An 18,565-nucleotide genomic window follows, 5' to 3' on the forward strand; every position below is an offset into this window, starting at 1 on the left:
AAAAACGGCGCGCTATAGTATGCCGTACGATATGGGCTATAGCCCATGGTCCAAAATGATGAGAAACGAGGCTAACTTTTTTTTTCAAAATTTCAAAAAACATGGGCTATAACCTTTCGTTTTTGTCATTTTGTCATTTTTTTCAAATCTTCAAAAATGATGAAAAACGGCGCGCTATAGTATGCCGTACGATATGGGCTATAGCCCATGGTCCAAAATGATGAGAAACGAGGCTAACTTTTTTTTTCAAAATTTCAAAAAACATGGGCTATAACCTTTCGTTTTTGTCATTTCGTAATTTTTTTCAAATCTTTAAAAATGATGAAAACGGCGCGCTATAGAATGCCGTACGATATGGGCTATAGCCCATGGTCCAAAATGATGAGAAACGAGGCTAACTTTTTTTTTCAAAATTTCAAAAAACATGGGCTATAACCTTTCGTTTTTGTCATTTTGTCATTTTTTTCAAATCTTCAAAAATGATGAAAAACGGCGCGCTATAGTATGCCGTACGATATGGGCTATAGCCCATGGTCCAAAATGATGAGAAACGAGGCTAAGTTTTTTTTTCAAAATTTCAAAAAACATGGGCTATAACCTTTCGTTTTTGTCATTTCGTCATTTTTTTCAAATCTTCAAAAATGATGAAAAACGGCGCGCTATAGTATGCCGTACGATATGGGCTATAGCCCATGGTCCAAAATGATGAGAAACGAGGCTAACTTTTTTTTTCAAATTTTCAAAAAACATGGGCTATAACCTTTCGTTTTTGTCATTTTGTCATTTTTTTCAAATCTTCAAAAATGATGAAAAACGGCGCGCTATAGTATGCCGTACGATATGGGCTATAGAGCGCCGCAGTGACGTCAGAGCCAGACCCAGAAGTAAAAATCCCATTCACCTGGACCATAGGGAATTCTCGTATCAGCCATAATATCGTAACAATTCCATGTACACTTACCATTGTGGTCGTGGTTGTAAAATGGTTCTATATGCTCCTGTAGAAACCCCAAGCATGCATGCTATCACTCTAGTTTTAGTAAAAACGATCTTTATGCGCGACCTCACGGAGAAGTACTTCATTACCCAGAATGCTAAAGTCCAAACATCCGGTGATGTCGACGTCTGTGATTGGTGGAGGTTGCGGTTTCCGTGGAAATCGTTACTGCCCCCTGTTGACCCGCCATATTAGAACACTAGTATTCTAATACCGTTTACAGGTATACGTTCAGGTACAATGATTTCTTTATCGAATATGTTACGGTATTTTAAAAATGAAGAAAAGAGTGTCCGCCGCGGTGAAAACCACTATGAGTCTGGCCATGTCCTGGCATGTTCTTTTTCACAAGGCCAGCTTATTGGCTCTGTAAGAGCCAGTATGAAGAACAAGACATACAAAGTTATGGTGAGTTCAGAATTAGTAACTAACGTTTATCTCTCTACGTCTACATAAATCAAACTGACTCAAACAATTCATGTTATAGTGGGAATTACAAATTAATTAACGAATTAATAAACAGCAGGGGAGAACACAAGTACCAGCCAGAAGTAACAACATTATTTATGATGACTGATGTTAAAATACAGTAGTGTACAGCAGGAGATCTCACACACACACACAGTCACACACACACACACAGTCACACACACATTAATATTTTAATGGCCAGTGGTGCATGTACTCAATTTGTTTTAGTAAAAAAAGTAAAAGTATCAATATTGCAATGTAGAAATACTCTGTTAAGTACAGTCAAGGTAATCAGAAGTTACTTGTAGTACTCATTGTGCAGAATGTCATGTTTCACAAGTTATTATATGTATACAATTTATCACAAAACAATGAGACATGTTGTAAGCTTGTAGATTGGCTATAAGTGTATATTTTTGTTATGTATGTGGTTCAATCATACATTATTTCAATAATAGCACTGCTGTTATCTTGACATTGCCTAGTTCCTTTAAGACGGTGAATGACGTCATCACGCTGAGACCGTAACTGTATCCCTGTATGAATAAGTGCGCCATTCTAACTAAAACAATGGATATACAGTAAACGTTGTTTGAGTCTTTATTTGCTGTTATTGTAAGAGAACAAACATAACAGAACTGGCGACGAGGTTATACGAATCTACAGTGCAACAAATGGACGTAAAAAAAATATATATATATATAAAGAAAAAGACGAGGAACGACGCTCCGACGATAAACAACAGAGCGAGGTAAAAGTAACTTGAAAACAACGCGAATATGGCTGGATTTGTGGCTGTGGGTCATATGGACAGTTTTGACAGTACAGCTGAAGATTGGACTTCCTACGTGGAAAGAGTTGAACAGTATTGTGGGGCTAACCAAATTGAAGAGGAGAGACAAGTTGCGGTGCTGCTCAGTGTTATGGGAGTTAAAACGTACAACTTGCTCCGCAGTCTCATTGCACCCACCAAACCTGCTACCAAAACGTTTACGGAGATCACAGACGTTCTAAAGAAGCATCTGAATCCAACACCACTGCTGATAGCAGAACGTTTTCGTTTTCACAAAAGGAATCAATCACAGTCTGAGACCATATCGGATTACATTGCAGAGCTCCGTAGATTGACGGAGCATTGTGAGTTTGGAGACGGACTATCGGACGCTCTGAGAGACAGACTTGTGTGCGGGATGCACAACGAAGGCATCCAGAAACGTCTTCTGACTGAAGACAAATTAACATTGGCTCGTGCATTGCAAATAGCCATATCAATGGAAACGGCAACAAAGGATGCAAATGAGCTACAAGGCAAACACAATGAAGCAGAAAGGTTAGTGCACAAGTTCCACACAAACCAACGAAATGAGAAAACACGAAATGAGAAAACACAGCCTTGCTACAGATGTGGAAAAAAGTCACATGATCCTGCAGATTGTTGGTTCAAGGATAAAGACTGCAGGCAGTGCAATAAACGGGGGCACATTCAGAAAATGTGCAAATCAAGGTACAGTGACAGACAAGGGAAGAGAACAGGAAAAGGCAGCCACAAAGTACATGAAGTAACAGAGACAGACTCAGATGACTCAAATGAAGAGAATTTGGCTTGTCTTGATTTATACTCCACAGAAGATGGTGACAATGAAGTCATATGGCTGACACCTAAAGTTAATGGAGTGCCATTCAAAATGGAACTCGATACTGGATCTGCACTGTCTATCATATCCTTACAGGACTACAAGGAGCATTTCCCTGATGTGAAACTGAAACGCACCAGTGTGAAACTGAAAACATACACAGGTGAGCGGATCACTCCACTGGGAAAAGTAAAGGTGAAAGTGGCATATGAGGGCCAAGGGTGCAACCTTGAGTTGTATGTACTTCAGTATGGAGGCGTGCCATTATTTGGACGACAGTGGTTGAGGCACATCCGTTTGAACTGGCATGACATAAAAGCCATGCAAATCGCCACCAAGGACAAGAACCTGTGTGCAGACGTGCAACTGACACAGGTAATGGATAAACATGCACAAGTGTTCAGAGAGGGCATCGGTACCCTAAAACACATCAAGGCACGGATTGAGCTTGAAGACGACGCAACGCCAAAATTTCACAAGGCTCGCCCTGTTCCATATGCATTACGCCCTAAAGTGGAAGCAGAGCTCCAACATCTAGTGGAGCAAGGAATATTATCCAAGGTGGACTGGTCTGAGTGGGCAACGCCTATAGTACCTGTGGGGAAAAAGACAACTGATAAAGTAAGGATTTGTGGAGACTTTAAAGTGACATTGAATCCTGTAATACATGCAGAACAGTATCCACTTCCACGCATTGACGATATTTTTGCTTCGTTGTCACACGGTGAGCGTTTCTCCAAGATTGACCTTGCACAGGCCTATCTACAAATGGAAGTGGAAGAGCCTTCGCAGAAATATCTGACCATAAATACACACAAGGGCCTGTACCAGTATAGTAGACTAGTGTTTGGCATTGCCAGTGCCCCAGCGATTTGGCAGCGGGCCATGGACCAGGTGTTACAAGGAATACCAGGCACACAGTGCTTTTTGGATGACATCGTGGTGACTGGGCCAGATACTGCCACTCATTTGGCAAACCTAGATGCTGTGCTAACAAGGCTGGAGGAGTATGGCCTGAGAGCTAATAGGAGCAAATGTGAGTTTTTCCAAGACTCCATTGAGTACTGTGGACACAAAATCGACAGACATGGCCTGCACAAGACTAAGGACAAGGTGGATGCCATGCTGAATGCTCCACAGCCAGAAAACGTGAGTCAATGTCGCTCATTTCTAGGTTTAATTAATTACTATCATCGATTCTTGCCAAATCTCTCAACTGTGTTACACCCACTGAATGCACTGCTACAAAAGGACACCAAATGGAGGTGGACCAAGGAGTGTGCACAAGCATTCACTGCAGCCAAGCAACTTATAACCTCTGATGCAGTGTTGGCACACTATGACCCATGCCTTCCTCTGCGCCTTGCTTGTGATGCTTCACCATATGGCATAGGGGCTGTATTATCACATAGGATGCCTGATGGCTCAGAGAGACCCATTGCTTTTGCTTCTCGGTCTTTAACGTCTGCTGAGCGCAATTATGCACAAATTGACAGAGAAGCTTTGAGCTTGGTATGGGGTGTGAAAAAGTTTAATCAGTACCTCTATGGGCAACGTTTCACTTTGATTACTGATCACCAGCCCCTAGTATCCATCTTTTGTCCCCAGAAAGGTGTTCCCGCCATGGCAGCGGCACGCATACAACGATGGGCTTTATTCTTAGGAGCGCACACGTACACAATTGAATATAAAAGTACTAAGCTCCATGGAAATGCGGATGGACTGTCTCGGCTACCACAAGCAACGTTTGAAAAAGCTACTGATCCTGCGGTAGTGCTGCATATGTCACAGATAGAACCCCTGCCTGTTACTAGCGCACAGGTACAAAGAGAGACAAGAAATGACCCTGTCCTAGCTAAGGTCTATGATTTGACAGTGAACGGATGGCCAGCACATGGGAATGCTCAGCTTCCGGAGTATGCCACACGACAACATCAACTCTCTGTGTGCCAAGGTTGCATTATGTGGGGGTCTCGTGTTGTCGTACCTCCAACACTACGTTCCAGAGTGCTCGCATCACTGCATGAAGGACACCTAGGTGTGGTTAAAATGAAAAGCCTGGCCAGAAGTTATGTATGGTGGCCTGGCATCGATAGCCAAATTGAAGACCTTGCCAAGTCATGCACAGGTTGTCAACAGACCCAGCGACAACCCCAGCCAGCACCTGTCCACACATGGGAATGGCCTTCCACCCCCTGGCATCGCATACATATCGATTATGCAGGGCCGTTTTTGGATCATATGTTTCTTATTGTTGTCGACGCCCATTCAAAGTGGCCTGAAATCTTTGCAGTTAAGAAAGCCACGGCTGCAAAGACAGTTAACCTCCTGCGAATGCTTTTTGCTCGCACAGGCTTGTGCCTGCAACTAGTGAGTGATAATGCCAGCATTTTCATGGGGGAGGAGTTCCAAGGCTTCCTCAAGAGCAATGGCATTAAACACATCACGTCAGCCCCTCACCACCCGGCCACGAATGGGCTGGCGGAACGTTTTGTTCAAACTTTCAAACAGTCAATGAAAGCAAGCAGGAAGGAGGAAGTGCCGTTACAACAGAAGGTAGCCAACTTTCTTCTGGCATACAGAAACACTGCACATGCCACCACAGGACAGACACCGGCAATGCTGTTCTTAGGACGACCCTTGAGGTCACGCTTAGATTTGCTAAAACCAGACATTCGCAAACACGTTCAAGAGAAACAGTGTTCTCCCAGCCAGCTGAAAAGGAAGATGAGAACCTTTGATATTGGACAAAAAGTCCTGGCCAGAGACTATCGCAGTCCCACTCAGAAATGGATGTCTGGGGAGATACTGTCACAGACAGGACCCTTGTCGTACACTGTCGGTGTGGAGCCCAACATGATCTGGCGCAGACACGTCGACCAGCTTCTAGATGCATCCACCGGTGAAGTCACCACAGAGACAGCGGGTTCAGATACTCCTCAGGCCACAGATGATACCTTCATGACAACAGCTCGTGGTACTGTTCACACTGACACTCAAATTCCAGAGACTGTGGACATTACTCAGGGTGTGACTGACTCTGACCCTGGTCCACTACGGCGCTACCCTGGAAGAGACCGTAGACCCCCTCAGAGGTTGGAATTATAGTTAACACGGATATGGACTACACGGCCTGTGAACTTTAACACACACGCACGCACACACACACACGCGCGCACACACACACACACACACACACACACACACACACACACACACACACACACACACACACACACACACACACTGGACTGATATTCAAAGAAAAATGAAAAAGAGTTTTGGGATTCTGTATTACATTTCATAACTGTTATGGTGCCTTAATTTCTGTTTGAATGCTATACCTATATTTACTTAATATTCCCTGGCACATTCTGATAGTTGGTGGACTTAAAAATTAGAAGGGAGGAATTGTTATGTATGTGGTTCAATCATACATTATTTCAATAATAGCACTGCTGTTATCTTGACATTGCCTAGTTCCTTTAAGACGGTGAATGACGTCATCACGCTGAGACCGTAACTGTATCCCTGTATGAATAAGTGCGCCATTCTAACTAAAACAATGGATATACAGTAAACGTTGTTTGAGTCTTTATTTGCTGTTATTGTAAGAGAACAAACATAACAATTTTGTAATAATAACCAAAATCTATAAAGTAACTAACTGCCTGGTAACTAAGGTTTTCAATTAATTGTAGTCGAGTAACACAAAATACATTATACATTATTTAAATCATGAGGTACCTTTGGATTTATATAAAATGTAATGATTAGGTAAGAACATATGCTATCCATTACATTGAAGCTGTGATTGTTATTTTTGTTATCAAGTATCAAACATTGAAGCTGTGATATCATCGTATACGTCTCGTCCATAATGTGAACGCCGACTTGTTCTTCGGGAAAGTGTGGAAACGGCAAATATTGACCCCAGGCCGGTGGTTGCAGTCGGGAACAAAGCACTGCACCATACTTATGTTATGGTACAAAAGAACAGATAAACTTTTTAATGTAGACTAGAAACTATAATCAAAGAACAAACACTACACGACTGACGACTCCAGTGCACAACGCGGGCAATTTCTCATTCCAGCCTTCCAGGAAGTGAACGTCAGTCGCAATGCTTCATGGGAGTGTAGTTTCAGCATTTTGGACAAAAAGTATGTACACAGTGTTGTACCCTGCCCCTTTTTTCTTCTTTCTGATTATTTATTCGGTGCAAAAAATTTAGTTTATTGTCATGATTTCTCACGACTCGAGTTGGCTTTGTACGAGCCTTAAAAGGTCTTTAAATAAATACGGACTGAATTGGCTATGACTGAAATGAATGGTAAGTTACTTCCTGGGCCGTTCGTCCGTTCTGAGAGGGGGAGGGACTGCGACGCTCTATAGGTTACAGTGTTTTTACAACCAGTATCACCCAAGTATAGATTACAGTGTTTTTACTTAACCAGTATCACCCAAGTATAGATTACAGTGTTTTTACTTAACCAGTATCACCCAAGTATAGATTACAGTGTTTTTACTTAACCAGTATCACCCAAGTATAGATTACAGTGTTTTTACAACCAGTATCACCCAAGTATAGGTTACAGTGTTTTTACTTGTGGGCCAGCCATGTTTCCATCAGAGTTTAGAAGCACTCGTTTTCTCTAAAAGCAACGTCCTGCTGCCTCTTGCATGCATTATGTGCTAATTCAAAACAGGTGGTACCCAGGGGCAGTTGAGTGATGTCTAACAAGCGCTTCCAAACTCCAGCACTTAGAAAAATAAGCAGCTGCAAGGACCCAAAGTAGCTCATAACATGAAACATGTCTACAGTGGACTTTTATGAAACAAACAAACAGCTGCAATGTTGGTGAGTTTGACGTTGTGTAGGCCTAATACAATCAGAGAGGACTTTTCTGTTTGGATGAATGGGCTGCCATTGCACCTATAGGTAGCACGTTGCCATTAACTTTAATATAATATGGTAAAATGGACGCGGTCTGCGTGATTCTCTCTCTCCCTCTCTGTCACGTCGCAGCCATCAGATCTACAAGCTCACAGAGCGGGGCGATGCGACGCGCTGTGAGCTTGTAGATCTGCTCTTCTAGTGTGGGCGGAACGAGGAAGTGTCTCGTTCCATCCCCCCCAAACAACAGTCAGAAGATCATTTGGGCGATCTTTTCCCTCTGTGCTCTCCAGCTCTGCTCTGCTCAACAAGGACAAGGTGTACACAGGTATATATAAAAGTATATATTTATGCCGTTAGTATGTTGTGTTTACACTTAACCTGTGGTTAACAATAAGCCTATACTACATGTATATCTGAATATTGAATACTTTAGTGTTTCCAATACTAAACTAAGCAACAGCTACATATCCTTAAATATTTTCAATAGCCTGTACTTATGTCTTCTGTAATCTCAGCATCATTGAAATTCTGAAAATGAAGACTTTGTCCTTTTATAAGAAAACAAATATACCGGTAGGTTAAATGTACTTTTCTGAGTTTAAGTTAGTGACAGTGCAATATATATATTTTTAAACAATGCATTTATTTTCCTTTTTTACACACACACAACTGACAATACAAACATACAAAAAACAACAATGAACATTACAAGACAATTACTGGTATAAAGAAAGCAAAACAACAATAACCACAACAAAAACAAACAACAACAGCACTACTCCTCTTCAGCTCCATCCATTAAATGTGACAATTTTTTGTTCTTTATGTAACTTATAAAACATCCCCACACCTCCTGAAACTTTTCTTGTTTGTCCTTAAGAATGTAATGCAATCTTTTCCAAAGGTAAACATAAACATAATTCCTTGAACCGCTGTGTGATACTTGGTTTGTCTGGCCTCTTCCAGGTCAATGCTATCATTCTCTTAGCTTGTAAAAGACATATATCGATAAACATTTGTTCATTACTCTTTGTGACAGACGCAATATAATTAGTATTATACACCAAAGACAAGCCCCTTGGCATTTTATCTGTTGATTTATCCTCCATTTTCAATTAATCTGAACATTAAAGACATGACATACAAATACACACTTCTATGAAAAAAGGAATAACTGTTAAATGAAGTGTATCTCAGTGTCTGTCTGTCTGTCTGTCTGTCTGTCTCTGTCTCTCTCTCTGTCTGTCTGTCTATCTCTGTGTCTCTGTCTCTCTCTGTCTCTCAATTTTCAACAGGCTTTATTGGCATGACATTTTACAAGTGTTGCCAAAGCACAATCACAGATATGACAAACAACAACATAACAACATAATATCAATGAAAAGAAAATAATAATACTTGTGACAGGAATTGACATATTCTGCAGCCAAAACTGCACATTGTTTCTGTTCCCCCAGAAGGAGTGGTAATTTCTCCCTTTCTGTCATACTTCGGAATTCTGGGAAATTTGTTTCAAATTTTGGGAAAAACTCCTCTAATATTTGTGTAGTTTTTACATTGTGTTAAGTGTAATTCTGTCTCTATAGCTCCGTCATCACAGTGTGTAGTTTTTACATTGTGTTAAGAAGTGTAACTCTGTCTCTATAGCTCCGTCATCACAGTGTGTAGTTTTTACATTGTGTTAAGAAGTGTAATTCTGTCTCTATAGCTCCGTCATCACAGTGTGTAGTTTTTACATTGTGTTAAGAAGTGTAATTCTGTCTCTATAGCTCCGTCATCACAGTGTGTATTTTTTACATTGTGTTAAGAAGTGTAACTCTGTCTCTATAGCTCCGTCATCACAGTGACAGCACAGGCACAGCCTCTCCTCTGGGCAGCCAGGTATGTCTGTCTGTCTGTCTGTCTGTCTGTCTGTCTGTCTGTCTGTCTGTCTGTCTGTCTGTCTGTCTGTCTGTCTGTCTGTCTGTCTGTGTCTAATCCAAAGCAGCACAGGCTGTCGTGTGCTGTGCTGTGCACAGCAAACAACGAACGGCATTTTGCATTTATAACTGAAATAAACTCAGAGGCTTCGTGGAAACGGCACACGCAAGTGTAAAGGAACGGCATTTTGCTTCTCTTGCCGTAAAATTAACTGAAATAAAGCGCCATTTAATCGAGGCTTTATGACAGCAGCGAGACGAGTGGTTGCTGCGCGAGGCGCACGCCACGCATGGCTCGCAATCATAGCTGCCTGGGAGAAATGCGAGGCCCTGTGCGTTAATAATTAAATTGTTAATATACAAAACTATACAAAGATGATCACATTTCTAAGGACAAACCTTATTAGAAAAAATATTAATAGCATAGCATAGCAAAGCCTTTTGAAATGTGTATAGGTTACTGAATTGCAGGTGCTGCTGCCAAATGTAAATATATACGGTATTTTTTTTTGTTGGGTCAGCCCTACTGTCCGTGCACATTGTCAAAGTCTTTCTCAGGTTTGTATCAGTTACTGTGGTTAGGTAGTCTGCCACAGTATACTGTCTGTTTAGAGGCAAATATGTTTCTAGTTTGTTGTGATTGTGTGAGTTCGTTCCAATATGTGATGCATTTATCTTTTTCTTTATATATAATCTAATAGTCTCTGTCTCTCTCTGTCTCTCTCTCTGTCCCTCTCTCTCTGTCTCTCTCTCTGTCTCTCTCTGTCTCTCCGCCCATCTCCACTTTATCTAATCAGGACACAGAAGTCATTTTATTATCCAGTCCAAAGTCTACAGTACAGAAGCAGAACCAAGGGTGGTGTACAGTACAGAACCATGGGCGGACGGGATTCATGACAGGTAAAGATTCAAACAAACATTTGATGACTATACGCATAACATCTTTATGGTGTGAATTTGTCCCCAGTGGGACAATAAAGGAAGATGAGATTTCATAAGTTGAAGCAGTGAATTATTATTCAAAGGATTTACTCTTGTTTTATTTCTTAAGATTTATGTTTTGGGGCTTTTATGCCTTTATTGATAGGACAGTAACTCACAGCATATGGGGAGTAACACGCAGCAAAGGTCGTCGGGATCGGGATTCGAACCATTGCAGCCTAGGGCGCCCGTACCACCACACCGGTGACCCGGGGTGTCTTGTTTGTCATTTCTATCGTCTACTCGTGCTTATGAGAACACCACAGACAGTTTGAAGTTGCTCGAAACTCCTTCAACTTGTTTTGTTTCATAAATATGTTAGTAACAACATATCAAAAGGTCCTATAAGAAATCCCAGTGGCGGAACATATTGAAAAATGCTGAAATAGGTCATGAATCACTCATCATGTACTTAATTATCTGTTTTGAATCTCAGGTATGTTTCCATTGGCATTGCATAGTTGACTCATCAACATAGAGTACAGTACAGTACAGTGCCACACCTTAATGTTCTGACAACAACTATTTAAGCTACAAAACTAGTTTAGCCTGTAGAACTCTCCTCATGTCCCCAAGTAACACTGTCCTCTGAAAGGCCATCTGCAGTAACCTAATATGAAGTATTACTGCACACCCATTCAGCTTTAATAACCTAACCTTTAAATCTGCATTTCACGCTTTGTTTGTATGTACAGGATTTACTACGACGTGGCTCTTTTGTTAACCCATTCTGACCTGAGATCAGATTCATACGAGGTTTCCACTGGACACACACTGGTCTGATTAACCCATTCTGACCTGAGATCAGATTCTAAAAAATGTCAGTCGTTCTTTGATTTTTCAAAAATAGCAGACCTACAAGCTCGTAGCGCGCCACTCGGTGGCGCGCTACGAGCTTGTAGATCTGCTATTTTTCAATAGCTAAAGCATAACATCGTGCTAACACCAAAATGGGTTCCCGGCCAGAATGGGTTAATAACCTAATAAGAAGTATACTGCACACACATTCAGCTTTAATAACCTAATATGAAGTATACTGCAGTAACTGCACACCCATTCAGCTTTGCAGCCAAGTGTCCCTTTCTCTTGCAACTGTACTTACTGTATAAGACCCATTTATTGAAATCCCAAACATGGAATGTACTGTACTTGGACCATGCATTGTGCCACATACAGTAATGCCTGTCTCAGGACGGCCACCTGCCAGTATACAGTGGATAACTTCCCAGTCTTGCTGGGTAAGTTAATTGGGTAACTACTGTATATATCTATAACTACTTTAACCCTGACATCCTGATTTTGGGCATGTCATTATAGGCTAAGAAGAAAGGACAATTGCTGATCTACAAGGTCACAACATGCCGTAATGTGTTGTGAGCTTGTAGATTGGCTTTTTTTGATAAGTGACTTATTTTAAAATGTGTAGCGCAGTGGAATAGAGTAGACCATATATGCCACGTCAAGAGTCTATTAGTACTGTAGGCTATACATTTGTGTTCTGGTAATATCATTGATCATTTAATTGTTTTGCATGTCCGTGGCAAAAATAAAACATTAATGCAAATGTCGATCACATTCACAAGCTGGCATAGTGAGGGTGCAGATAGTGCTGTACTATCATGGTTATTGGTGGTGAAGGCAATATACTAATAATGTTAGTCTGGATATATCAAATCCTGTGTTGAGGATCACATGCACTTTATGAACAAAATAACACCCAAACCAGACAATTAATTAAAAGGTTTCATAATTACAGTCTGCTTGAGGTGTAATGCAGCTTTAAACAACATAGCAGACAGTGGCACTGGTACATATCTGAACTCATCATCTTCTCCTCCTACAGTGCGTGTCAACCACATTAATCCCCATAGCCGACATTGGAATGGCCCTTTTGTTTTTCATACCAATCGTCGCATAGAAGCGTCATGGTTTTGTTATGCGTACACACCCATGGCGCTGTGCCAAGATAACTCACAAATCAAGACAAACGCACGCACACGCAGTCAAGTTGTCTACCGATGTTAACCATCTCAAACCCTCACCCTATAACCTAACCTCCCACGGGACAGCACACCTAAACCTAACCTAACCCTTAACGCACCCCTCAACAACCTTAACCCGGTCGTCTTAACGCACCCCTCACCAACCTTAATCCGGTCGTGTTAACGCACCGCTCACCAACCTTAATCCGGTCGTCTTAACGCACCCCTCACCAACCTTATCTAACCAAAGGATGTCTCCCGAGCCACTTCCAATGTGATTGAACTAGCCATTTTGTTTCTTAACTTTGTGTCTTATATCTTTATGGGTCCAATAAGCCGTGTCGGTCTGTCTCTGCCCCAAAAAGCAAGAATTTCAAACCCACAAAACGTATAATATTTGTCTCTTTCCTTTCGTTATTTTAATCCATTGGATGATATGCCCCAATCTCTTAACTTCATGTTTTCGTCAACGGACATGGAGAAAACGAATTAGAAAGTAAATAATAAAGCTGTCATTGGTCAAAAGCCAGTGCCCCTCACGGGGCCAGAGGGCTGAGCAGAGCCTTCTATAGGCTCTGGGGCCGACAAATATTAGCCCCAGTGTTGAGTAAATCAACAGAGGTGTGGCAGCGCCAGGAGAGTGTGACCCAACTTGATGTGTTTTTAAGAGTCTGTTTAATTATTTAATAATTTCGTTTCATGAAGGTTCACAATTAATACTGTGAATTAGTTGCACTAGCAAAGTGTAACATGCAGTGAGAGGACGGAACGTTTGTTCTTCTAGCCCAGGTTCTCTGGGGTCCCAATATAAGGAGCGCAGCTTCTGGTTCCCCTCAGTTACGTTCTGGAAAGAAAAGCAACACTCATTGCTCCGTCTTTATCCCTGTTTATTCAGGTTCAGTTTTATTAATGAGGTACTCAGCAGCCCTGAGACCCGTAACAGAGGCTTGTCATCAGTGGCGGAGGGAATGTCCCACGGGGCCCTGAGGCCAGATTGACTACTACCACACACCCCCCCGGCCGCACGGTGATACCACGGTGATACCACTTCCGACTGAACCCCTCAACGTGGCTCAGCTATACCAGTTATACCAGCATACCTGAATCAATGAATACACATAATGTAGCCTCACAGGTTGCATATTGAAAATCACGTCACATGTCAAAATGTATATGATATCCATAACCATTCATTCCTAACGGAGCTAATAAAATACTGGAGGGTGTATAAGGCCGCTACTCGCATACAGTTCAAGTTGTGCCGCCTGCCGTCTGTACATTCGGGATTTGTTGATTAAATAGTGTCTTAATGTTTCAATTCAAGTGGTAAAGTTCACGTCGGCATGTCCGTCCGTCTTTCTGATGCTGTTGTTGTCTTAACTCAATGTCTGCCAACGACCTAATTGACCTCTTTTTTAGCAACTCCCACAGCGCCAACGACGTCTTTGTCGTCTTTTTCAGACGGGTATAACATTGGACCAAAAAAAAAAAAAAAAAAAAATCTTTTTTTTTTTTTTTTTTTTAAACAAAAAAATGAAAATTTAAATTAAATAAAAAAATGTATAGAGACTGGCGCTTAGGGACTTTTTGGCACTTCTTAAAAGCGATGAATGAGTTAAGTTGGTATTCCTGTCATGCGACTTCACCCCACCTCCACTAAGTAAGACTCAGTGCATGTGGATGGAGCTGTTGTGTTTGTATTCCACCTTTTACTCCATCTATCTTGCCCTCTTTTGAAAGTGCCTGTGGTAATCTTTGGGTCTTGTTTTGACTGTTCAAAGAATCAAAACTCACCTTTTATCAGGCGATTGCAGAGCAGTACTGTACAGCCACCGGACAGACCAGAGCAAATCAGTCTACTCTTAACGTGCAGCCAAGCAGCCCAGTTTAAACACTCGATTTCCTGCCTGCGCCGTGAAGGGGCCTTCACAATACAGCGTCACCCTTTACCTCCCAATGAACTACATGTTACACTGCTTATTATTGACAGGAAATGTAGCTTTATTCGCGGTAACTTAACAGCGTGTTTGTGGGAGAGAGCGAGAGAGAGAGAGAGAATACAGTTTAATACCACGCATGCGGGAGCGGCCCCCTGAGCCCTGGCCTGAGGCGACTGCCTCGCCTATATCTCCGCGCCTGCTTGTCATGTCAGGAACAAGGAACTGAAAAATGTTACTCTGGGAAATTGAAACGATAAAGTTCCGTGAGTTGTTTAACAGGTTCTTCCCAGACCGTGCACGCCATCAAAGACATTAAGATGAATTGCAGTCGTGCCTTTTAGATGCGTGGTGAGACGAGAAAAAAGATGAGGGGGAAAATAGACGAGAAAAATAAAGGTTAAATGTACTTTTCTGAGTTCAAGTTAGTGACAGTGCAATATAATTAGTATTATACACCAAAGACAAGCCCCTTGGCATTGTATCTGTTGAATTATCCTCCATTTTCAATTAATCTGAACATTAAAGACATGTATGACATACAAATACACACTTCTATGAAAAAAGGAATAACAGTTAAATAAAGTTACAAATGACAATACAATAATTATTGCAGATTTGCAGTTTGGCCACACAGCCTTATTTATATCCTACCAAAACGTTTGAACTGATGCTGGAAAAACATGCAGGGAAGATGGCCCATTTTTAGCATTTCAATTCATTCAGTGAGTGAGAGAGAGAGAGACAGTCATTTGAATGCTTAGCATAGTAGCCTAAACCCACCATCACAACTTGTTTAGAAGTCAATTCAAAACATTAGCATCTATTCTAGACACTCTCTGGCAGACAGTTGATCACAGCCTGACAGAAGTGGGTATGGGTAAGGGAGGGAGCAGTGCTCCACCTTGTGGTACCAACTGGGATTGGCTGTGCTTCGAAAACTGTGCTGAAAACATAAACTGTGCTCACAGTAAGACGCACAGAGAGACAGATCATCATCATCATCATCATCATCATCATCATCATACTAAAATTCAGCTAATGTCTGAATTATGAGCTTGTAGGTCTGCTATTTTTGAAGAATCGAAGAACGACTGACATTTTTTAGAATCTGATCTCAGGTCAGAATGGGTTAATCGTACCAGTGTGTGTCCAGTGGAAACCTCGTATGAATCTGATCTCAGGTCAGAATGGGTTAAATCTGCATTTCACGCTTTGTTTGTATGTACAGGATTTACTACGACGTGGCTCTTTTGTTAATAACCTAATATGAAGTATACGGCACACCCATTCAGCTTTAATAACCTAATATGAAGTATACTGCAGTAACTGCACACCCATTCAGCTTTGCAGCCAAGTGTCCCTTTCTCTTGCAACTGTACTTACTGTATAAGACCCATTTATTGAAATCCCAAACATGGAATATACTGTACTTGGACCATGCATTAATAATTATGCCACATACAGTAATGCCTGTCTCAGGACGGCCACCTGCCAGTATACAGTGGATAACTTCCCAGTCTTGCTGGGTAAGTTAATTGGGTAACTACTAACTACTGTATATATCTATAACTACTTTAACCCTGACATCCTGATTTTGGGCATGTCATTATAGGCTAAGAAGAAAGGACAATTGCTGATCTACAAGGTCACAACATGCCGTAATGTGTTGTGAGCTTGTAGATTGGCTTTTTTTGATAAGTCACTTATTTTAAAATGTGTAGCGCAGTGGAATAGAGTAGACAATATATGACATGTCAAGAGTCTATTAGTACTGTAGGCTATACATTTGTGTTCTGGTAATATCATTGATCATTTAATTGTTTTGCATGTCCGTGGCAAAAATAAAACATTAATGCAAATGTCGATCACATTCACAAGCTGGCATAGTGAGGGTGCAGATAGTGCTGTACTATCATGGTTATTGGTGGTGAAGGCAATATACTAATAATGTTAGTCTGGATATATCAAATCCTGTGTTGAGGATCACATGCACTTTATGAACAAAATAACACCCAAACCAGACAATTAATTAAAAGGTTTCATAATTACAGTCTGCTTGAGGTGTAATGCAGCTTTAAACAACATAGCAGACAGTGGCACTGGTACATATCTGAACTCATCATCTTCTCCTCCTACAGTGCGTGTCAACCACATTAATCCCCATAGCCGACATTGGCATGGCCCTTTTGTTTTTCATACCAATCGTCGCATAGAAGCGTCATGGTTTTGTTATGCGTACACACCCATGGTGCTGTGCCAAGATAACTCACAAATCAAGACAAACGCACGCACACGCAGTCAAGTTGTCTACCGATGTTAACCATCTCAAACCCTCACCCTATAACCTAACCTCCCACGGGACAGCACACCTAAACCTAACCTAACCCTTAACGCACCCCTCAACAACCTTAACCCGGTCGTCTTAACGCACCCCTCACCAACCTTAATCCAGTCGTGTTAACGCACCCCTCACCAACCTTAATGCGGTCGTTTTAACGCACCCCTCACCAACCTTATGTCTAACCAAAGGATGTCTCCCGAGCCACTTCCAATGTGATTGAACTAGCCATTTTGTTTCTTAACTTTGTGTCTTATATCTTTATGGGTCCAATAAGCCGTGTCTGTCTCTGCCCCAAAAAGCAAGAATTTCAAACCCACAAAACGTATAATATTTGTCTCTTTCCTTTCGTTATTTTAATCCATTGGATGATATGCCCCAATCTCTTAACTTCATGTTTTCGTCAACGGACATGGAGAAAACGAATTAGAAAGTAAATAATAAAGCTGTCATTGGTCAAAAGCCAGTGCACCTCACGGGGCCAGAGGGCTGAGCAGAGCCTTCTATAGGCTCTGGGGCCGACAAATATTAGCCACAGTGTTGAGTAAATCAACAGAGGTGTGGCAGCGCCAGGAGAGTGTGACCCAACTTGATGTGTTTTTAAGAGTCTGTTTAATTATTTAATAATTTCGTTTCATGAAGGTTCACAATTAATACTGTGAATTAGTTGCACTAGCAAAGTGTAACATGCAGTGAGAGGACGGAACGTTTGTTCTTCTAGCCCAGGTTCTCTGGGGTCCCAATATAAGGAGCGCAGCTTTCGGTTCTCTGGGGTCCCAATATAAGGAGCAAATTGAAAATCAAGTCACATGTCAAAATGTATATCCATAACCATTCATTCCTAACGGAGCTAATAAAATACTGGAGGGTGTATAAGGCCGCTACTCGCATACAGTTGTGCCGCCTGCCGTCTGTACATGGCTGTGATGAATGGGACGGCTTCGGGATTTGTTGATTAAAATAGTCTCTTAATGTTTCAATTCAAGTGGTAAAGTTCACGTGGGCATGTCCGTCCGTCTTTCTGATGCTGTTGTTGTCTTAAGTTGGTATTCCTGTCATGCGACTTCACCCCACCTCCACTAAGTAAGACTCAGTGCATGTGGATGGAGCTGTTGTGTTTGTATTCCACCTTTTACTCCATCTATCTTGCCCTCTTTTGAAAGTGCCTGTGGTAATCTTTGGGTCTTGTTTTGACTGTTCAAAGAATCAAAACTCACCTTTTATTGCAGAGCAGGGCTAACAACTGTATATACAGCCACCGGACAGACCGGAGCAAATCAGTCTACTCTTAACGTGCAGCCAAGCAGCCCAGTTTAAACACCCTATTTCCTGCCTGCGCCGTGAAGGGGCCTTCACAATACAGCGTCACCCTTTACCTCCCAATGAACTACATTTTACACTGC

At 41.6% G+C, this 18,565-nt stretch overlaps 1 protein-coding gene across 1 annotated transcript in view; it reads left to right on the forward strand.

Annotated features, from left to right (window-relative positions):
• Positions 1 to 8,299: 8,299 nt before the first annotated feature.
• The window catches only part of LOC308314748 (uncharacterized protein), a gene marked incomplete at its 3' end in the record, with an annotated part of 37,796 nt that continues 27,530 nt past the window's right edge, over positions 8,300 to 18,565 (forward strand). The window contains exons 1-2 of the mRNA XM_080762416.1: positions 8,300 to 8,327; positions 10,719 to 10,821. The remainder of the gene's footprint in view (positions 8,328 to 10,718; positions 10,822 to 18,565) is intronic.

This window comes from Protomyctophum bolini, assembly GCF_963924005.1.
Source record: "Protomyctophum bolini genome assembly, chromosome: 1".
NCBI lineage: Eukaryota > Metazoa > Chordata > Actinopteri > Myctophiformes > Myctophidae > Protomyctophum > Protomyctophum bolini.